The sequence below is a fragment of the Penaeus vannamei genome, chromosome 2 (assembly GCF_042767895.1).
Source record: "Penaeus vannamei isolate JL-2024 chromosome 2, ASM4276789v1, whole genome shotgun sequence".
Taxonomy (NCBI): domain Eukaryota; kingdom Metazoa; phylum Arthropoda; class Malacostraca; order Decapoda; family Penaeidae; genus Penaeus; species Penaeus vannamei.
In genome coordinates, this window is record NC_091550.1 from 5,034,555 (window position 1) to 5,048,052 (window position 13,498).

A 13,498-nucleotide genomic window follows, 5' to 3' on the forward strand; every position below is an offset into this window, starting at 1 on the left:
GGCACGGGAGGGTTGGGGAGGATGAGGGCCGGAAGGGCCTGCTCTCGCCTGAGGCACGGGAGGGTTGGGGAGGATGAGGGCCGGAAGGGCCTGCTCTCGCCTGAGGCACGGGAGGGTTGGGGAGGATGAGGGCCGGAAGGGCCTGCTCTCGCCTGAGGCACGGGAGGGTTGGGGAGGATGAGGGCCGGAAGGGCCTGCTCTCGCCTGAGGCACGGGAGGGTTGGGGAGGATGAGGGCCGGAAGGGCCTGCTCTCGCCTGAGGCACGGGAGGGTTGGGGAGGATGAGGGCCGGAAGGGCCTGCTCTCGCCTGAGGCACGGGAGGGTTGGGGAGGATGAGGGCCGGAAGGGCCTGCTCTCGCCTGCTCTCGCCTGAGGCACGGGAGGGTTGGGGAGGATGAGGGCCGGAAGGGCCTGCTCTCGCCTGAGGCACGGGAGGGTTGGGGAGGATGAGGGCCGGAAGGGCCTGCTCTCGCCTGCTCTCGCCTGAGGCACGGGAGGGTTGGGGAGGATGAGGGCCGGAAGGGCCTGCTCTCGCCTGAGGCACGGGAGGGTTGGGGAGGATGAGGGCCGGAAGGGCCTGCTCTCGCCTGAGGCACGGGAGGGTTGGGGAGGATGAGGGCCGGAAGGGCCTGCTCTCGCCTGAGGCACGGGAGGGTTGGGGAGGATGAGGGCCGGAAGGGCCTGCTCTCGCCTGAGGCACGGGAGGGTTGGGGAGGATGAGGGCCGGAAGGGCCTGCTCTCGCCTGAGGCACGGGAGGGTTGGGGAGGATGAGGGCCGGAAGGGCCTGCTCTCGCCTGAGGCACGGGAGGGTTGGGGAGGATGAGGGCCGGAAGGGCCTGCTCTCGCCTGAGGCACGGGAGGGTTGGGGAGGATGAGGGCCGGAAGGGCCTGCTCTCGCCTGCTCTCGCCTGAGGCACGGGAGGGTTGGGGAGGATGAGGGCCGGAAGGGCCTGCTCTCGCCTGAGGCACGGGAGGGTTGGGGAGGATGAGGGCCGGAAGGGCCTGCTCTCGCCTGAGGCACGGGAGGGTTGGGGAGGATGAGGGCCGGAAGGGCCTGCTCTCGCCTGCTCTCGCCTGAGGCACGGGAGGGTTGGGGAGGATGAGGGCCGGAAGGGCCTGCTCTCGCCTGAGGCACGGGAGGGTTGGGGAGGATGAGGGCCGGAAGGGCCTGCTCTCGCCTGAGGCACGGGAGGGTTGGGGAGGATGAGGGCCGGAAGGGCCTGCTCTCGCCTGAGGCACGGGAGGGTTGGGGAGGATGAGGGCCGGAAGGGCCTGCTCTCGCCTGAGGCACGGGAGGGTTGGGGAGGATGAGGGCCGGAAGGGCCTGCTCTCGCCTGAGGCACGGGAGGGTTGGGGAGGATGAGGGCCGGAAGGGCCTGCTCTCGCCTGAGGCACGGGAGGGTTGGGGAGGATGAGGGCCGGAAGGGCCTGCTCTCGCCTGAGGCACGGGAGGGTTGGGGAGGATGAGGGCCGGAAGGGCCTGCTCTCGCCTGAGGCACGGGAGGGTTGGGGAGGATGAGGGCCGGAAGGGCCTGCTCTCGCCTGCTCTCGCCTGAGGCACGGGAGGGTTGGGGAGGATGAGGGCCGGAAGGGCCTGCTCTCGCCTGAGGCACGGGAGGGTTGGGGAGGATGAGGGCCGGAAGGGCCTGCTCTCGCCTGAGGCACGGGAGGGTTGGGGAGGATGAGGGCCGGAAGGGCCTGCTCTCGCCTGAGGCACGGGAGGGTTGGGGAGGATGAGGGCCGGAAGGGCCTGCTCTCGCCTGAGGCACGGGAGGGTTGGGGAGGATGAGGGCCGGAAGGGCCTGCTCTCGCCTGAGGCACGGGAGGGTTGGGGAGGATGAGGGCCGGAAGGGCCTGCTCTCGCCTGAGGCACGGGAGGGTTGGGGAGGATGAGGGCCGGAAGGGCCTGCTCTCGCCTGCTCTCGCCTGCTCTCGCCTGAGGCACGGGAGGGTTGGGGAGGATGAGGGCCGGAAGGGCCTGCTCTCGCCTGAGGCACGGGAGGGTTGGGGAGGATGAGGGCCGGAAGGGCCTGCTCTCGCCTGAGGCACGGGAGGGTTGGGGAGGATGAGGGCCGGAAGGGCCTGCTCTCGCCTGAGGCACGGGAGGGTTGGGGAGGATGAGGGCCGGAAGGGCCTGCTCTCGCCTGCTCTCGCCTGAGGCACGGGAGGGTTGGGGAGGATGAGGGCCGGAAGGGCCTGCTCTCGCCTGAGGCACGGGAGGGTTGGGGAGGATGAGGGCCGGAAGGGCCTGCTCTCGCCTGAGGCACGGGAGGGTTGGGGAGGATGAGGGCCGGAAGGGCCTGCTCTCGCCTGGGGCACGGAGGGTTGGGGAGGATGAGGGCCGGAAGGGCCTGCTCTCGCCTGAGGCACGGGAGGGTTGGGGAGGATGAGGGCCGGAAGGGCCTGCTCTCGCCTGAGGCACGGGAGGGTTGGGGAGGATGAGGGCCGGAAGGGCCTGCTCTCGCCTGAGGCACGGGAGGGTTGGGGAGGATGAGGGCCGGAAGGGCCTGCTCTCGCCTGAGGCACGGGAGGGTTGGGGAGGATGAGGGCCGGAAGGGCCTGCTCTCGCCTGCTCTCGCCTGAGGCACGGGAGGGTTGGGGAGGATGAGGGCCGGAAGGGCCTGCTCTCGCCTGAGGCACGGGAGGGTTGGGGAGGATGAGGGCCGGAAGGGCCTGCTCTCGCCTGAGGCACGGGAGGGTTGGGGAGGATGAGGGCCGGAAGGGCCTGCTCTCGCCTGAGGCACGGGAGGGTTGGGGAGGATGAGGGCCGGAAGGGCCTGCTCTCGCCTGAGGCACGGGAGGGTTGGGGAGGATGAGGGCCGGAAGGGCCTGCTCTCGCCTGAGGCACGGGAGGGTTGGGGAGGATGAGGGCCGGAAGGGCCTGCTCTCGCCTGCTCTCGCCTGAGGCACGGGAGGGTTGGGGAGGATGAGGGCCGGAAGGGCCTGCTCTCGCCTGAGGCACGGGAGGGTTGGGGAGGATGAGGGCCGGAAGGGCCTGCTCTCGCCTGAGGCACGGGAGGGTTGGGGAGGATGAGGGCCGGAAGGGCCTGCTCTCGCCTGAGGCACGGGAGGGTTGGGGAGGATGAGGGCCGGAAGGGCCTGCTCTCGCCTGCTCTCGCCTGAGGCACGGGAGGGTTGGGGAGGATGAGGGCCGGAAGGGCCTGCTCTCGCCTGAGGCACGGGAGGGTTGGGGAGGATGAGGGCCGGAAGGGCCTGCTCTCGCCTGAGGCACGGGAGGGTTGGGGAGGATGAGGGCCGGAAGGGCCTGCTCTCGCCTGAGGCACGGGAGGGTTGGGGAGGATGAGGGCCGGAAGGGCCTGCTCTCGCCTGAGGCACGGGAGGGTTGGGGAGGATGAGGGCCGGAAGGGCCTGCTCTCGCCTGAGGCACGGGAGGGTTGGGGAGGATGAGGGCCGGAAGGGCCTGCTCTCGCCTGCTCTCGCCTGAGGCACGGGAGGGTTGGGGAGGATGAGGGCCGGAAGGGCCTGCTCTCGCCTGAGGCACGGGAGGGTTGGGGAGGATGAGGGCCGGAAGGGCCTGCTCTCGCCTGAGGCACGGGAGGGTTGGGGAGGATGAGGGCCGGAAGGGCCTGCTCTCGCCTGAGGCACGGGAGGGTTGGGGAGGATGAGGGCCGGAAGGGCCTGCTCTCGCCTGCTCTCGCCTGAGGCACGGGAGGGTTGGGGAGGATGAGCCGGAAGGGCCTGCTCTCGCCTGAGGCACGGGAGGGTTGGGGAGGATGAGGGCCGGAAGGGCCTGCTCTCGCCTGAGGCACGGGAGGGTTGGGGAGGATGAGGGCCGGAAGGGCCTGCTCTCGCCTGAGGCACGGGAGGGTTGGGGAGGATGAGGGCCGGAAGGGCCTGCTCTCGCCTGAGGCACGGGAGGGTTGGGGAGGATGAGGGCCGGAAGGGCCTGCTCTCGCCTGCTCTCGCCTGAGGCACGGGAGGGTTGGGGAGGATGAGGGCCGGAAGGGCCTGCTCTCGCCTGAGGCACGGGAGGGTTGGGGAGGATGAGGGCCGGAAGGGCCTGCTCTCGCCTGAGGCACGGGAGGGTTGGGGAGGATGAGGGCCGGAAGGGCCTGCTCTCGCCTGAGGCACGGGAGGGTTGGGGAGGATGAGGGCCGGAAGGGCCTGCTCTCGCCTGAGGCACGGGAGGGTTGGGGAGGATGAGGGCCGGAAGGGCCTGCTCTCGCCTGAGGCACGGGAGGGTTGGGGAGGATGAGGGCCGGAAGGGCCTGCTCTCGCCTGCTCTCGCCTGAGGCACGGGAGGGTTGGGGAGGATGAGGGCCGGAAGGGCCTGCTCTCGCCTGCTCTCGCCTGCTCTCGCCTGCTCTCGCCTGAGGCACGGGAGGGTTGGGGAGGATGAGGGCCGGAAGGGCCTGCTCTCGCCTGAGGCACGGGAGGGTTGGGGAGGATGAGGGCCGGAAGGGCCTGCTCTCGCCTGCTCTCGCCTGCTCTCGCCTGCTCTCGCCTGCTCTCGCCTGAGGCACGGGAGGGTTGGGGAGGATGAGGGCCGGAAGGGCCTGCGAGGGGATGCTGTGAGGGTAGGGTTGTGGGGGGGGGGAGTTTTTTTTTTAATGTTCTGGTTGCATGTTTTTTTTCTTTCTTTTTTTCTTGTTCTTTCCTTTTTGTTTCTTCTTTCTCTTCTTTCTTCATTTCCTGTCTCTCTCTTTTTTCTTATTCTTCTTTTCTTTTTTCTTTCTCTTCTTTCTCTTATTTCTTGTTTTCTTTCTCTCTGTTTTTTCTTATTCTTCTTTTCTTTTTGCTTCTTCTTTCTCTTTGTTCTTCCTCCTCTTTGTTCACCTTCATCATCTTCTTCTTTGTCTTTTTGCTTCATTTCATCTTCTTCTCCTTCTCCTCCTTCTTCTTCTTCTTCTCCACCTTCTTCTTATTCCCCCTTTTCGCTATGAGCTATGCAAATGATCTGAATACAAGGATGTGTTAGAAATTACTCATGCGCCATAAATTTTGGAAAGTGCTTTGGGATATGTGAGATTTTGATAATAATTTTGGAATGTGAATATAGAGATGAGTTGGCATGAGGGATTAAAAAATGTTTTTTTTTTATTTATTTTCTATTTATCATTATTTGTAGTATGTCTTATTTATTTATTTTTATTTATTATTATCTATTATTATTATTTTTTAATGTTTGAAATATGTGAGCATTGAAATAAGGCTTTTGGAAAATGTGAGATTTGGAGATGGAAATACTACGTGTTTATGAAAATCTGGAACATGAGTTTTGGAAATATACAAAAGTGCAAAAAAAAAAAAGAAAAAAAAAAAAGAAAAAAAAAGTGATATGTTAATGATTTACCTTTGACTTTTGAACTCTTTATGACCTTTGTAAAGATATACTATTTTTTTATTCTTTAATCGAGTGATATCTGACAACATTTCTGTCAAAGTTGTTTTTTTTCGCCTGAAACGCTTTTTAGAGCATTGTTAGACAATAACAAAATCTTTCTTTTTTAGAATATAAAACTGGAATATAGATTTTCAAACTGATTAAATTATTTCGAACACTTTTCTGAAAATGACTATAGGGAAAATATATTCCATCTGTGTTATTTTACGTTATATCGTTAATTACTGCCGGAAAATGTTAAGGCATAGAACGTTGCAAAGTATAATCTTGGTAAAATAGATTCTTATATAATAATACATAAGAAAAAAAAATCTTAGAAAAAAAGAAAAAAGAAAGAAAGAAAGAAAAAAAAAGAAACATCAATATATGGCAAGCTCCTATATGATAATATATAAGAAAAAGTATGATCTTAGAAAAAATAAAAAAAAAACAAAAAATTATAAAAAAAAGAAACAGCAATATATGGCAAACTCCTGGAACGTTGCAAAGTATAATCTTGGAAGTATCCGCAAGTCCGTTTTCTCTCCCTTCCTCTCTTCTCTCTCTCCCTCCCTCTCTTCTTCCCCTTCCTCCCTTTCCCGTCTTTCCTCCCCCTTCTTCCATCCCTCCCTTCTTTCGCCTCCCTCTCTCCCCTCTCTTTCCTCCTTCCCTCCCTCTCTCCCTTCTTTCCCTCCTTCCCTTCTTTCCCCTTCCTCTCCTCTCTCTCTCTCTTTCCCTCCTTCCCTCTTTCCACCTTCTCCTCCCTCTCCTCCTCCTTCCCTCCTCCTCTCCCTTCTTCCCTCTTCACCGCCTTCCCTCACTCCTTCTTTCCTTCCTTCCCTCCCCTATAATTCACCGCCTTCCCTTCTTTCCCTCCTTCCCCTCCCTCCCTCCCTTCTTTCCCTCCTTCCCCTCCTCCCTCCCTCCTTCCTTCCCTCCTCCCTTCCCTTCCTTCCCTCCCTTCCTCCTTCCCTCCCTCCCTCCTTCCTCCCTTCCTCCTCCCCTCCCTCCCTCCTTCCCCTTCTTCCCCTCCCTCCCTCCTTCCCCTCCCTCCCTCCCTCGATCCCAATCCCCATCCCCCGCCACACACGAGCCCCTGCACCTCGATCCCAGCGCTTCCGGTTTCCACCTTCGTCGACGAGAAGCGGTGCAGACGGCGTCCCTCAGGGGCCTCCTGCAGGAAACTTGGCTCACGGAACGCATGCATGGACACGGGTTTATACAGAGGGAGGGAGGGAGGGAGGAAGGGAGGGAAGGAGGGAGGGAGGGAGGAAGGAGGAAGGAGGAGGAGAGAGAGAGAGAGAGAGAGAGAGAGAGAGAGAGAGAGGAGAGAAGGAGAGAGAGAGAGAGAGAGAGAGAGAGAGAGAGAAGAGAGAGAGAGAGAGAGAGAGAGAGAGAGAGAGAGAGAGAGAGAGAGAGAGAGAGAGAGAGAGAGAGAGAGAGAGAGAGAGAGAGAGAGAGGAGAGAGAGAGAGAGGAGAGAGAGAGAGAGAGAGAGAGAGAGAGAGAGAGAGAGAGAGAGAAAGAAAGAAAGAAAGAAAGAGAAGAGAGAGATAGAGAGAAATAAAAAAAGAGAAGAGAGAAAGAAAGAGAGAAAGAAAGAAAGAGAGAGAAAGGTTTGAAAAGCAAGACGAACAGAAAGATAGACAAAGAGTGAAGGACGGGGAGTTAAACGTTACACCAAGTCTCGCTCAAAGACATCCTCTATAACGAGGTCAGACAAGAGACCAGAAGAAGAAAATAACAAGACACAACACAAGGGAGTTTTCAAGGGTCTAAGGAAGAAGAGTTGATTGGCAGTTGGTCATCAAGTTGCATCTCTCAGAAGAGGACTTCTAGAGAAATTCTTCGAGCAAGAGAGCCTGGAATAATCAGTGAAGAATGTTCTTATTTGTGTGTAATTAGTGGTGTATAATTAGTGCATGTCTGCGATTAACTGTACGAGTTTGGGTACATGCACAATATCATATTTCAGTACATGTAAAACTACATTAGAGCATTCTTGTGTACATTAAAACGCTGTTAAAACTGTTTTATTTTATATTATTTTCTTTTTTCAAGGAAATCACTTCATACCGCCTCTACAGAAACGCCTCAGATACTGCTGCTTCCTTTATATAGCAAAGGATATTGTTAACAAACGGAGGAGAATGGAAAACTAAATGTATTTTATATCATTATTGAAATCTATATTTTTGAGGCTCCGATGAATCTATCAATCAATCCAGAATGCAAGCCGTATTAACTGTATAAATGTGTAAATAATTCATTCATAAGTCATACGTCTTAAAATTTTCTTTTAGATCCTAACTCTTAACTTTTAACTTTTCCTTTCGCTCGCTCCTGCATGCCCTGAAAACCGTCCACCAGAGCGAAGGAGGAGGAAGAGGAGGAGAAGAAAGTACATCTAAACGAAAGAAACAGAACGAAAGAAAGACACAGAATGAAAGAGGGAGTAAGAGATATGTCCTTTTCGATGGGTAATAAGTCCGATGCAATACAAGGATCTTCTGTCATCGTGAAATCCGACTTATGTGGCGTCGTAGCGAAAATTATCGCTTACAAGGGACAATAGCTCTTAGAGAATGCAAGGCGGACACTTTCAACTTAATTCTCTCAGTTACGAGACAGATCAGGGAAATTAGATAAGGCTGCAGTGCGGAAAAGTAGCTAAATACAATTGCTAAGTTTCTTCTCTTTCTCTGTATCTTTCTTTGTCTCTGTTTCTCTTTTTTGTCTCTGTCTCTCTTTTTTTATCAGTCTGTCCTTTTTTTTTTGTCTCGGTCTCTATCTCTCTCTCTTTCTCTGTCTGTCTTTCTTTATCTTTGATTTCATCGATCTATTTAATTCTCTGTCTGTGTATGCATAAATAATTGTATGGGTGTATGCCAGTGCGTGTGGGTATATGCCAATATCCATATATAGATATTTCCTTGTCTCTCTCTTACGCTATATACCGTATCTATTCGCACACACACACACACACACGCACACATACACTCATACACACATACGCACACACACACACACACACACACACACGCGTACACGCACGCACATCTGACTCATTAGACAAGGCAGTGAGCAATCCCTATCCACTTCCTCTCTCGATCCTCATCTGGCTTTTGTGTCTATCCTTTCCACTCATACGTTCCCGGGAAAGAAAGGAGGAGAAAGTGAAGGAGGGAAGGAGAAAAATAAAAAAAATCCTGTACAAATCATTCTCTAGGTTTACGCAAGATTTATTTTATAAAATGCGTTCCTCTTTTTATTTTATTTTCTCCTTCTGTAGGTTCTCATTCTTCTTCTCCCATTATACTCTCCTCCTTTTTCCCTTCTCTTGTCTCTCATTCGCTTTCTCCTTTTTTTTCATTTTCTTTCCATCCCCCGATTTCCCCTCCTTTTCTCTCTACCCACTCCCCTTCTCCCTTTCCCTCCCCTCACCCTCACTCTATTCTTCACTCCCCTTTGTCCCCCTGTCCTTCCCCTTCTGTTTCCCTCTTTTCGCTCTACTTTCCCCTTTTCCTCCCCCTCTCTCTCTCCTCCTCCTCCTCCTCCCCTTCTCCCTCTTCTCCTCCTCCTCCTCCCTTCTCCCTCCTCCTCCACCCCTTCTGCCCTCCTCCTCTCCCCTTCTGCCCTCCTCCTCCTCCCTCTCCCTTCCTCTTCCTCCTCCCCGTCTCCCCTCCTCCTCCTCCTCCCCTTCTCCACCCCTCCTCCTCCTCCCGTTCTCCCTCCTCCTCCTCCTCCCTTCCCCTCTTCCTCCTCCCTTTCTCCCTCCTCCTCCCCTTCTCCCCCTCCTCCTCCCTTCTCCCCCTTCTACCCATCTTCCTTCTCCCTCCTCCTCCCCCTTCTCCCCTTCTCCTCCTCCTCCCCCTTCCCTCCTCCTCCTCCTCCCCCTTCTCCCCTCCTCCTCCTCCTCCTCCCCCTTCTCCCCTCCTCCTCCTGCTCCTCCCTTTCTCCCCATCTCCCCTTCTCCCCTCATTCTCCCCTTCCATTTACGCTGTTGGCTTCAAGCGATGACTCCCTAAGTACTGTTGATCTCGAGCGCGTCCGTGGAGCCAGAGCTTGCAAACAGCTGCAAATGCTTGGGTAATGAGGCAGGGAAAGCGTTGGGATTATGAGGAACGGGAAGGCCTGCGAGATAATGTTGTGAGGGGACGAGTTGGATGAGGTGGCGTTGAGTTGGAGCAAAGCCGTTTTGGGAAAATCTCTCGGTAACGGAAGGGGTTTCACGAGTCGAGTTTCGAAATGTTGGTTTCCGAAGGTCTCCGAAGAGGCAGGTTTTGGGAAAAATGCGATTTGAGGAAAGGATTTGAGCCAGCGGGTGTTTCACAAATCGTTTGGATCATATGATTAGAATATCACTGCCTTAATACACACAGATACACACATATACATCTATAAGTGTGTTTGTGTGTATTTGTGGCATCTGTCAGTCATAATACACGAGTTAGCGCTGAAACAGTCTCTCCAACAGTCACTCTACACAAAACGTGTTACGTTGTCATCGCTTAGCAGCAGCGCTAGTTTATCCTCACCAGGGGATAGATTTAGTTTTAATTCCATTTGTTACAATGGATATTCTTTGCTGTGACATACTGTCTGTTTTATTTTGCCCAAATCTCCCCCTGTGTGCAAGGAGTGGCTGGGGTTACCACTCACTGGCCGGGCGTGGGATTGAACGCAGGTCCGCAGGATTGCTAGACCAGCACCTTACCGCTGCACCAGCACAGCACACAAACTGGATAGGGGCAGGCAAGGGTGCTATAGAAAGACACGGTATTGTGCATGTGGTTGCTGCTTCGTCTCCATGCAAATTCGTGAAATCTAAGGGAAAAACAACAGTCCATTCAGAATGCCACTGTTCTTGCTTTGGATATCACCGTGAGATATATGTGTGTATGTGTGTGAGTGTGCGTGCGTGTGTTTGTGTGTATGCGTGTGTCTGGTTGTGCTTGTGTGTGCGTGCGTGTGTTTGTGTGTATGCGTGTGTTTGGTTGTGTTTGTGTGTGCGTGCATGTGTTTGTGTGTTTTTGTTTGTTTGTGTGTATGTGTTTGTGTGTTTATGTCTGTTTTTTCCCTCCTTTTTGGGGGGGGATCCATAATTCTTTAGAGAAATATATATATATATATTTTTTGCAAAGAAATAAAAAAAAAACGATAAATGACTGAATTATATATATATATATATATATATATATATATATATATATATATATATATATATATATATATATATATATATATATATATATATATATATATATATATATATATATATATATATATATATATATATATATATATATATATATATATATACACACAAACATTCACATTCTCTTGGAATTAAATAAAGCTTTGTTACATTTGTTCTGAAAACATTTACTTTTTTTTATAAATAATTTCTTGAAACTTACAGAACATAAATTTGAGTATTGTCATTTGAACGCGTTGGCGATACATATTCTCTTTACTAAATATTGCGTGTAAAAAGTGAAGTTTGAAAAGTGATTAAAACTTTTCAAAAATATGGAATATGGATAATGGAAATAATTTCCTTGTGATTAGATATAAAGCAAAATTCTTATTCAGAAATTAACCTTAGTCAAAACGTTCATTTTATTTTATTTTATTATTTTTCTTTAGAAACGATTTGAAATTATCATTACTATTTTTAACATACCGCAAATTATAACGTGTGGAATTCATGTCGAACAAATTCCAATAAGAACAACGAAATGAAGAACAAGAGAACAGACGAATATACCGAAGGCCTCTTTGCTATTGCTTCGTCAGGGCAGACATGACAACAGGTACATGTATTCCCTGACGAAGGAATAGCGAAAAGGCCTTCGGAATATTCGTGTGTTCTCTTGTTCTTTCCTTCGTTGTTCCTGTTGCAATTTGTGCATCAATTCCACACGTAATAATTCGTAATCTGTTAAAAAAAAAAAAAAATAAGAATAATAATTTAAAATCCTTTCTAAAAAGAGAGAAAAAAATGTTTTGTTGTTCCTTTTACAATTTATACATGAATTCCACACTTTTTAATTTGCAATATATTAAAAAACAATAATAATAATTTCAAATCCTATCTAAAAAGAGAGAAAAAAATCTTTTATTGTTCCTGTTGCAAGATATTAGGCGTATATCAATGAGCCCAAAGTCAGTTACCAAGACGATGCTTATCACAAACCGAAGAAAAACTGTTAGCATCTTGGAGACGAACGATAACCTCAGATATAATTGAAGAAATCGTGCATATACGAATAAGAAAAGAAACAAAAAGAGATGAACTTTCTACAAAGACAACTCGATAAAAAATAATGAACAGAGAGAGAAAAAAAGAAAATTGTAACACATCTTTCACAGAATAACATAATAAAAAAAAACAACTTCAGAAATGTGAAAAAACAAAAGAAACAAACAAATAAACAATATATACACGGAGAAAGAGACATCATCAGAGAAAATATAATTACGATAATGAAATAGCAAATGCACACAATACTGCAGGCAATTCAAAATGTTACATAACTAAGTATTTGAATGTTTATAGAACGTTTTAGAAAGAAGAGAGAGAGAGAGAGAGAGAGACAGAGAGAGAGAGAGAGAGAGAGAGAGAGAGAGAGAGAGGGAGGGAGGGAGGGAGGGAGGAGGGAGGAGAGGGAGGGAGGGAGGGAGAGAGAGAGAGAGAGAGAGAGAGAGAGAGAGAGAGAGAGAGAGAGAGAGAGAGAGAGAGAGAGAGAGAGAGAGAGAGAGAGAGAGAGAGAGAGAGAGAGAGAGAGAGAGAGAGAGAGAGAGAGAGAGAGAGAGAGAGAGAGAGAGAGAGAGAGAGAGAGAGAGAGAGAGAGAGAGAGAGAGAGAGAGAGAGAGAGAGAGAGAGAGAGAGAGAGAGAGAGAGAGAGAGAGAGAGAGAGAGAGAGAGAGAGAGAGAGAGAGGGAGGGAGGGTGGGAGGTAGAGAAAGGGAGAGAGAAAGACAGAGAGAGAGAGAGAGAGAGAGAGAGAGAGAGAGAGAGAGAGAGAGAGAGAGAGAGAGAGAGAGAGAGAGAGAGAGAGGGAGAGAGAAAGAGAGAGAGAGAGATAGAGATGAAAGAGATAGAGGAGAAAGATAGATAGAGAGGTGAAAGGATAGATAGATAGAGCAGAAAGATTTTCCCTTTACAGATGGAGATAAACGATAACGGAAAAAAGAGGGAAATATAAAACGCCAAAAAAGCGAAAAAAGAGGGATATATAAAATGTAAAATAAAAAGGAAATATGAACAAACACATTCAAACAAACACAACACACCACATATATACAATATAACCTGAATCAAATAAAAAAACGAGCATAAACACAAAAAAAGAAAAAACACTAAAAACAAACACAAGGCAAGCTTTATTACGCGTCTAAGAGATGAATGATAATGAAACGTATGATGCATAAGGAAAAATGTCGTCAACCCTGCCCCCCCTCCCCCTCCCCCCCCTCATCCCCCCGCCCACGACCCATAAAAAAGACTTGATTTGCATATGAAAATGAGGGAATAACGAGCCATTGCATATACGGCCATTGAAGACGTTGTTTGCGCGCGAATATTGGCGCCATAAGCTTCCGGGCGTAGTTTCACCTACATCTTATCCCGTCCGTAAAAAAAAAAAAAGAAGAAAAAAAGAAAAAAGAAAAATGGCGGTTTTGAAAGGTTGTATTTTGAGATGTTGGCTTTCGTTGGTGTGGATTTTTCTGATTTTTTTTTTATAATCTTCTTTTTCGTTGTTTTCTCTTCTATTTTTTTTTTCTCGCACTCTTTCTCCATCTATCGGTTTGTGTCCCTTATTTCTTCGGTCTCTTTCTTTCTCTTTCACTTCCCCCTCTCTCTTTATCTCCCTCCCTCTCTCTCTCTCTCTCCGATTTCCCTTTTCCGGAAACAACCTCTCTCTCTCTCTCCCTCCCCCCGATTTTCCTTTCCCGGAAACCACCTCGCTTCCCCCCCCCTCTCTCTCTCTCTCTCTCTCTCCCTCCCCCCGATTTTCCTTTCCCGGAAACCACCTCGCTTCCCCCCTCTCTCTCCTTCCCTCTCTCTTTCTCTCCCTCTCCCCCCCTCTCTCTCTCTCTCCCTCTCCCCCCCCTCTCTCTCCCTCCCCCCGATTTTCCTTTCCCGGA